At 50.7% G+C, this 8,849-nt stretch overlaps 1 long non-coding RNA gene across 1 annotated transcript; it reads left to right on the top strand.

Moving 5' to 3' along the window:
• The first annotated feature begins 527 nt into the window (after positions 1–527).
• On the top strand, positions 528–3,613 carry LOC119326642. The gene is made up of 3 exons (XR_005158094.1): positions 528–1,196; positions 1,671–1,790; positions 3,379–3,613. It is a non-coding gene; the product is annotated as an uncharacterized LOC119326642 (long non-coding RNA).
• The last annotated feature ends 5,236 nt before the right edge of the window (positions 3,614–8,849 follow it).

Raw genomic sequence — 8,849 nt, 5'->3', positions numbered from 1 at the left:
ACTTGGCCAGGGCTGGATATCCGAGGATGGTATTGTATGGCAGGCGAATGTGGGCAACGTCGAAGTCGATGAGCTCAGTACGGTAGTTCTTGCGCTGCCCGAAGGTGACAGGGAGGTGAACCTGCCCTATCGAAGCGGTGGAGCCGTCAGTGACTCCTGAAAAAGGCTTGGTTGGCTGAAGTTGATCATATGGTACTTGGAGATTGTTGAATGTCTCGACGGACAGAACGTTGAGCCCTGCGCCGCCATCGATGAGGGTCCTAGTGACTTGCACATTGCTGATGACTGGGGAACAAAGCATTGGGAGGATGCCACACTACAACAAAAACCCCCATACAGCAATGCATGTCTACCAACGAAGATAGCATGATGTGTTGTTTGGTTGAACCTCCCACCTTCCCCACTTAGCGCTAACCTCCCCGTACCCACCTCCACCTCTTCTGTCTCATCGCTCGCACACGAAGTCTATTATCCCTTCGTTTTGCCCTTTATCTTAAAAAAAATCCTAAACAAGAGACACACCTGCATCGGCCTCCATCCCCTTCCCTCACCGCCGCCATCCCCTTGCCCCGCCTCCCCCTGTTCCTTCGACGATGCCCCCTCCCTTGCCACTTTCTCCATACGTCGGGGCTGCACACTGCGTCTTCGCCATCCTCCTCGCGTCGGGGACGCACATGGCGTCCTTGCCATCCTCCTCGCGTCGGGAAAGGTGCCGCCGCCGCCGTTCCTCCGCGCGACTTGAGATGCCGAGGCCGCCGTTCTTCCTCCGCACAGCCAGGGACGATGCAAGTACCGACTTCCCCGTCCTCAGCTGCATCAGTTCAGTAGTACGCCCCCTGCCCTTGCTCATCCTTGTTTGTTCCTCGCCGACGGTGCCAACCGGCACATAGCAGCCGACTGGTCTCAGCCCGAGGCACCGACCGACGCAGCCCGCAGCGGCCAACCAGCGCCTCAGCCCCAGAGGAAATGAGCAACTTCTCTCAACCTCTCCAAAATCGCGAGTCCCTACCAGTGTTTGATTTGCGAGTTGTGCTGCTGATTTGTCTCGGGTGCTCATATGTCTTGATAAAATTGCCATTTTTCATGGACATTATTTGCAATTGATGTGAGTCTTGCTTTTTTTATAGAAGAGATTTGCAGGTGTAGTGATATAAGTACTACTACATGAGGGGAAAACACCATGCAAGACAATGCAGGTAATTTCCTTTGATTCTTTCATATCCCTAAATTTCACTTACAACATTGTGGATTCATCTAATTACTGATTTCTACAGCTTAATTTGTATCCAGTGAATAATTCTTGTTAGCACTAGTTAGCATGACATCAATCTGAGTGTAAACTGCATTGAGTGAAGCATTGTTAACATGAGAACAATCTGACTGCGTCACATTTCCAATTTATATCCACAGTGCCTCAAAAGAAATTGTATCTAGTAAAACATTGTTGTTAGGATGAGTGCTAGCAGCTTTCCTTATGCCTCGCCTGCTCAGCTATTTGTTTGTAGCTCTGCCACAGAAACACTCTAAAGTATTTAGAACTATAGTATTCTTAGAAACCACAGTATTTTCCAAATACTAAGAAAAAACTTAGCTGCCAAACAGGCCCTTAGATTTCCTGTTTCACGCGCATCATTGAAGGAGAGAGTTTAATTGACACATAAGTTTCTCAGTGAAATAAATGCAGGATTCTTCTACTCAAACACTGAACAAGGAGAAAATTAAAGATGGTTTCTTCCGAGAGACGTCATGTTGATGAACATGTCAATAAGATCATTGAACTGAAAAATAAGGTATTTTGCTTAGTGTGTCCCTTGCTCTCTCTCTCTCTCTCTCTCTCTGAAAAGATTGTGCTTGCGCATTTCTATGACATGCAGTTTCTCTCAGGAAGTTACAATAGTTTTGTGGTGATCAACCAGAAAATCATTGGTCCTCCATCCATCGATCTCCTAGCTAAAGTAGGGGTAACAAAATCTGACTTGTTACTACATGAATGTTCTATTTCACTTACATTTAACCCTGTGAGCTGTTTGGGGTTCCAGTTTAGTTCAGAATGTGGGTCATGATGTCACCAGCTGAACTTGGAACACGAAAGTTGTTTGACGTTATACATAGTGCTACTCTATAAGCCATGAAACAGCCAGAGTTTAAGACAAACCCCATGTAGAAACCAGACTTCCTATGATGGTTCAGTCTGGCAGGCTCATCTTTCCCAGCCGCCAATGAATTATTATTTTTATATATAATTAGGGTACACTTGTCTATACTACTTAGATCCTGCATCCCTTCAAGGTCAAGTCAAGGGCTCTGGGTTGGCGTCATGATGAGCAGAAGTGGATTAGATAGTTCGTAGTTTTCCTGTACAACCCCCTCCCCCTATTTCTTAGTTCATTATGCATGTATTCTTCATATGCATGAGTTGATAACTCCAGCTGTCCCAAATCTGGTGATGGTTTTTTTCTCGTGTTGTTGCTTCTGCAAGTTCTGAGAACTTTATTCATGGATCAAGAAATTCTAATCTGGACCTGGTAAATCTCAGTAATTAAGATCTTTTGTGTGACGTAGAATATTTGAAGATTTTCAAGTTGTTGCACTGAGATTTCTCCTAATACAACAAAACACACTTGACTAGTAGATCATCCCAAGCAAGAGTAGTACGGGAGCAATCTAACGCAAAGCTAGCTAGTGCAAAGACCTCTCGAAAATGGAAATGTTCAATTCAGTATATTCAGTATTATTCGTTAGCTACTTGTCATTTAGTTGCTAAATTCATCTAATTTTTCATATAATATAATTTTTAGTAGTATATGCAAGCTGATGGTTGTTCACAATGAACAGCCACATCTGATTGGTCAAAGGTGCTATGTGTATTAATATGCAGCTTCTAACGAGCCATCGATATTCAGAACATGTGCAAGGCAATTAAGATAAATAGAATGCCCTCAGTTTACAAAGAATGGGTGAAGACTTGAAGTCTATGTGTTTGTACTCCATAGCATAGTGATGGCCCTTTTGCTAGCGTGTATTATTATTATTATTTTACAAAGGATGATACTAACACTACAAGTATATGCAGTTTCCACATCTGAATTTTGGTATTTTTTACAGAAAATAAACTAGAACACTAAAAACATATATTAATAGTTCATATAGTTTTGAGTTGATGCAAGATGCAAAAATATTTAGTACACGGATATAAATAGCATAATCTGAGATGTTATTTATAAATTCATGTTGGATTTTCCTTTTGTATTCAGATTATTATTTATCCCCTTATCTATATATAAATCTATGTCTCAATAAATCACATTTATAGGGTGCTTTAAATTGTATTTCTATAATAACTTGATTTCTCTAATGTAAGTTGCTCGTCTCATGTAGATCACGAAGGTAAATTGAGGATGAATGGCTCAGATGTTGATTGCAAGGTTAACAATGGGGCTACTACAAGATAATTGGAATGCCATTTCAGGATCAAAAAAATTAGAATGTCATTTTTAGGATCAATGTTTCAAACATTATAGTTGATTGCAAGGTCAAGAATTGGGCTACTGATAGATTGTTTCACCTCTTGTAATTTTTGGATCATGTTCTTTGTTTGTTCTTTGTAATAAAACATAGTCAATTTAATAAATGAGAACATTATGTTTATTATATTGTGCCTCCAATCGTCGACATTGCAAGGTCCAGAATTGGGCTACCTATCTGTTATGTCCATTTAAAAATCTGTTTGTCCATTGTGGCCACCAATGCATATGAAGTAGTGATCTCTTATTTGTCCATGGTCGCCACCAACGCATATGAAACGTTGTTGAGCACTAACTCTATATGTTGCTGTCTACCAACGCTTCTACACGCAGTTTACCAACGAATGCATATATGTTGTTGTAGACCCTTCCAACGCCGCCAACGGCAACGCATACTAATCCGTTGGTGTAGACCGTAGCAACACATATATGGACATAGAACAACGCATTGATGCGTTGCTGAAGGGGGGTTCTTGTTGTAGTGCAGCTGTAGCCACACACTTGAGCTGATCCGCTGAGCTGAACGTGATGGCGCACGTGGACCACCTGAGAGGGCGCATGGCCTCGAGCTTGGGGAGGACTGCGTTCACCTCGCGAGCAAACTGCTTGAAGATGCGCTGAGAGGTTGGGGCCTGGGCACCACCCAAGATGCAAGCGATAGCATGCGGCTCCTGGAAGCCCCCAGCCCCCTCGTCCTGGTGGTGGTCATCATTCCTTCTTGGCGGTGGTGGCAGAGGAGGAAGGCCTGCGTTGCCCTGAGGGCGGTCCTCGTGAGGCTGATCCCTCCAAGCCCCCTCGCGAGGCTGGTCCTGCTAGCGAACCTCGCGAGGGCAGTCATGCCACTCCTGGCGAGGGCCTCGGTCGTCCCATCGTCCTCCACCTCTTCCTCCTCCTTGGCCGTAGCCCCGGTCGTTGTGCTCGGGGCGTCAACCGACGCATCCTTCTCAAACGGCTCTGAGGTCCTGGCATTCGTTGGTGTTGTGGGTGTGGAGGTCGTGGTAGGCGCAGTATCGGCTGCCCTTGGATGACTCCGGATGGTCCCTGCCGCGCTTCGTGTCCGGTTCTGCTGCAAGCACAGCTGCTCCTTTGCGCTTCACGTCCTTCGCCTTGGCTTTCTTCTTTTCTGGTTCAACAGCTGGAAGCTCGAGACGGGAGAGGCGCCCCTCCTCAACCCTTGCACACTTGTTCACCAGTTTGAACAGCTCCAGATATGTGCACAGATCCTCATGGATAGCCAGCTCCTCCTTCATCTTGACGTCGCGGACACTATTAGAGAACGCCGAGATGATGGCCTCCTCAGTCACCTTGGGAATCTTGAATCAAGTGATGTTGAAGCGCTGGATGTACTTCTGCAAGGTCTCTCCCGGTTGCTGCTTGATGCGGCGCAGGTCACCCAGGACTGGAGGACGGTTGCGAGTGCCCTGGAAGTTGGCGATGAAGCGGGTGCGCATCTCGTCCCAAGAGGAGATCGAGTCGGGAGACAGGTTCAGGAGCCAGGTGTGGGCACCATCCTTGAGTGCCATGGGAAACCAGTTCGCCATGACCTTTTCGTCTCCGTTGGCCGCCTCGATGCCCAGCTTGTAGAGCTGCAGGAACTCCGCGGGGTCGGTAGTGCCATCATAGCGAGGAGGCAGACCCGTCTTGAACTTGCCCGGCCAGGCGACACTACGTAGCTCAGTGGTGAAGGCGCGGCAGCCTATAGTGGCCACCAAAGCCCTTTGCAGACGCGGGGCTTGCTCTTGGAAATTCCCGCGTGCCACCGCCAGGGGTAGCGCGGGGTCTTGACGTGCTGGTGCAAGGATGCGGTCTTGACGTGCCAGAGCGGGGAGCATGCGAGCGCCTTCTTGAGGCTGAGGGATTTCTTGGCAGCTCCTTTCTTGTCGAGCGGGCACTGGACGCGGTGGGTCTCGTCTAGGGGCCGCGTGCCTTGGAGCCAGAGCGCCTTCTTGGGGAGGAGGTGGTGGAGGCACCTCATGAGCTACATCACCCACGCAGGACGGAGGGCGAGGCAGTGAGAGGGACGGCGCAGGAGAGCCCCCTGTGGCACTGACGAGCTCGGTGATGCAAGCGAGCCACTCCTTGTAGAGGTCGTCGACGGGGCGGTAGTGCAGCAGCTCATGTGCCAGGAGCAACGCGCCCTGCGCGTCCGTGGGAGCGCGACGAGCATAAGACGACGAACCAGCTGGAGTTAGCGACGGAGTGGCAGTGCGGCCTTCCCGCTGCACCAAGGGATGCAGCGACGACGCTTGTTGCTCGTTCCCCGCCGGGCCGGTGGTGGCATTGGCGGTAGGCGACGGGGAACGATGAGGAGGCCCACCGACGGGAGCCGTCTGGGCGATGCGGGTAGCGAGAGCAGCCCGACGCTCGGCGCGAGCTTGGCGAGCGTCCGCCATGGATGCGACGAACAATCGAACGCGGAACAGCTAAAGAAAGATTCCGACGCACCCCTACCTGGCGCACCAAATGTCAGATATCGGGTTCTGGCAAAACCCTTAAGGTTTGAACTCTGGGGTGCGCGCGAAGATCTACTTCCTACCGATCCACGTCCCAACGCCTCACTGTGAATCTAAGCTGCACGATGAACAACACAAGGGACACAAGGTTTATACTAGTTTGGGCCACCGTTGTGGTGTAATACCCTACTCTAGTTTGTGGTGTGGTAGATTTCCTCAGGGGCTGATGATGAACAGTACAAAGGAAGAACAACCTCGCGAGAGGTGTTCTTGAGCTGGTGTGGTGCTCTACTTGGGTGGATTCGGTCTCTGTTGGCTAGGTCAAAACTCGATGAGCTCCTCGCTGCTGTGGTGGCTATCTCTATATATAGATGCCCTGGTCCTCTTCCCAACTATTGAGCGGGAACGGGGCCAACAACGGCCATTTTGAAGGGGAACATCTAGTACAAGTTATCCTGACTAAAGTTGGTCTTCGACTGCCAAAGGCACTGGCGATGACACCGTCTTGGGCCCCACGGTGACCTCCGTCCTGCCGCTCTACTGGTCTTGGTCTTGTTGCACTGAAATGGTAACCTTTGCTTGATGCCTCGGTACTCCGCACCTGCACTTGCCCCCTTTGCACCAAAGAGGAAACAAGGACACTGCACTGGCTGGCGCCCGCCTGGTCTCGATCGTCATGGCTTGCGTCATGAGCACCTCGCGAGGTACTCCTGCCTTAATCTCTCCGCCTCCTCGCGAGCCTGCCTGGTGAGGCCCCCTGAGGAAGCCTTGCGTCGTCCGCCCCGCGAGGCTTGGCCCCTCGCGAGGGTCTTGAGCTTGGGTTGATGAAGACGGGCCGTACTGGGCCACCCCTTGAGCCACGCCGCAGGCCACGGGCAGGCAAGTCTAGGGACCCCCGTTCCCAGAACGCCGACAGGCAGGTGGAGCAGCCAAGCGTGCGGCGCTTCCTACAAGGGCCATGGGGAGCCAGTTGGCCTTCACCTTGTTGTCTCCGCCGACCACCCAGACTACCTCCTCGTACGCCTGGAGGAAGCCATCCGGGTCCGACATGCCGTCGTAGCGTGGCGGCATATCGGGCTTCAACTTGGGCGACCATTCCACCCGCTGCAAGGAGGGGGCTAAAGGGCACAGCCCCGGCGCTTCTTCAAAGGCGTGCGTCAGCGAGTTGGTGGAGAAGTGCCCACCATTGATGCCGATGGCGCGATCTGACGGACGGAGCAGAGGATCCCCGACGCACCCCTACATGGTGCACCAAATTTCGGATTACGGGTTCCGCAAACCCTTGAAAGGTTCGAACTCCGGGGTGCGTGCGGAGATCTCAACCTACCCAGCCTGCCTACTCGCAATCCTCCTAAGCCTAGCGCGTCGGGCTCAAATAGACAAAGAGACACAATAGTTTATCTTGGTTCGGGCCACCTTGCGGTGTAATACCCTACTCCAGGGTTTTGGTGGATTGCCTCGAAGGGCTGAGGATGAACTAGTACAGTGGATGAACTGGCCTTAGGAGGTGAGGTGTTCTTGAGCTCAAGAGAGCTGGTGAGGTGGTCGGGTGAGAATGGATCCGATCCCCCTCCTTGGTGGTGGCCAAGTCCTATTTTTAGCGGTCGTGGTCCTCTTCCCAAATGTTGGCAGGAAGGGATACCACAATGGCCAGATTCGAAAGGGGACAAGTAGTACATCCTATCCTGACTAAAGTGGTCTTCTCCTGCGAAAAGCCTCTTGTCGTGACGCTATGGTGGGCTCGGTGATGACTTCCATCATGCCGTCCTGGCGGTCTTGGTCTTAGCTGATTCCTCGGGACTCCGCGCCTGTGGCTTGCCTCCCTTGCACCAAAGAGGAAACTGGCGCTCTGCGCCCGCTGGCGCCCGCCTGGCGTTGGTCGTCATGGCTCATGTCAGCTGAGCCTCGTGAGGTGCACCTTGCATAGAACTCTCCGCCCCTCGGGAGCCAGCTTGAGGAGGCCGATTCCCTCGAGGATCTTGGTGTCGTCCGCCTCGCAAGGCTTGGCCCCTCGCGAGGGTCTTGAGTCGTTGATGCTGAAGTTGGGCTGTACCAGGCTATTGATGGAGCCACGCGGTGGGCCGCAGGCAGGCAAGTCTAGATACCCCCATATCCAGAATGCCGACACTGCCTATCTTACAATGTTTGTACATTCAATTACTTTTCTTATTATTAGCCATTTTAATTGGAGTGGGTGATTGTCGGCGTCAAAACCAACAGATCTTGGGTAGGGGGCCTAAGCTATGCGTCTAAGGATCAATGGTAACAGGAGGCCAGGGGACATGATGTTTACCCAGGTTCGTGCCCTCTTAATGGAGGTAAAACCCTACTCCTGCTTGATTTATGATTATCGAGTATGAAGATTATAAGAGTTGATCTACCTCGAGATCATGATGGCTAACCCTAGATGTCTAGCCTATGGGAATTCCAACAATGACAGAAGTTTCCCTCTATGGACTAACCCCTCCAAAATATATACACACCGAAGGGGGTCTATGGATGGTACAAAGTCGGTTTATCAGGGAAGGAAACCTCCGGACTCTATTCTTGCCGTCCATGCATTGATAAGTCCCATTTGAACACGGTAGATGATCTTCGACGTGATCTGTACGGCCCAAGCAACCCAGCCCAAACACCTAGGCCGGACATCTGAGGACCCCTGAATCCAGGACTCCCTCAGTAGCCCCCGAACTTGCCTGCAATGTCGATGTAGTATGCGGACACAAGCCTTCGGCTTTGCAAGGCGGGTTCTCCATTGTACTCTGGATTGAAGATAGCCCAGCATTGGTTTCCTTGTCAGTCTTTATGATTCCTCCCTGTCGTCGCCTCGATTTCCACGCGTTTGAGTGAATGCGAACGGTCTGTTATCCTT

Source organism: Triticum dicoccoides, chromosome 6B (assembly GCF_002162155.2).
Source record: "Triticum dicoccoides isolate Atlit2015 ecotype Zavitan chromosome 6B, WEW_v2.0, whole genome shotgun sequence".
NCBI classification, from domain to species: Eukaryota; Viridiplantae; Streptophyta; class Magnoliopsida; order Poales; family Poaceae; genus Triticum; species Triticum dicoccoides.
This window is presented reverse-complemented; position numbering and strand designations above follow the sequence as displayed.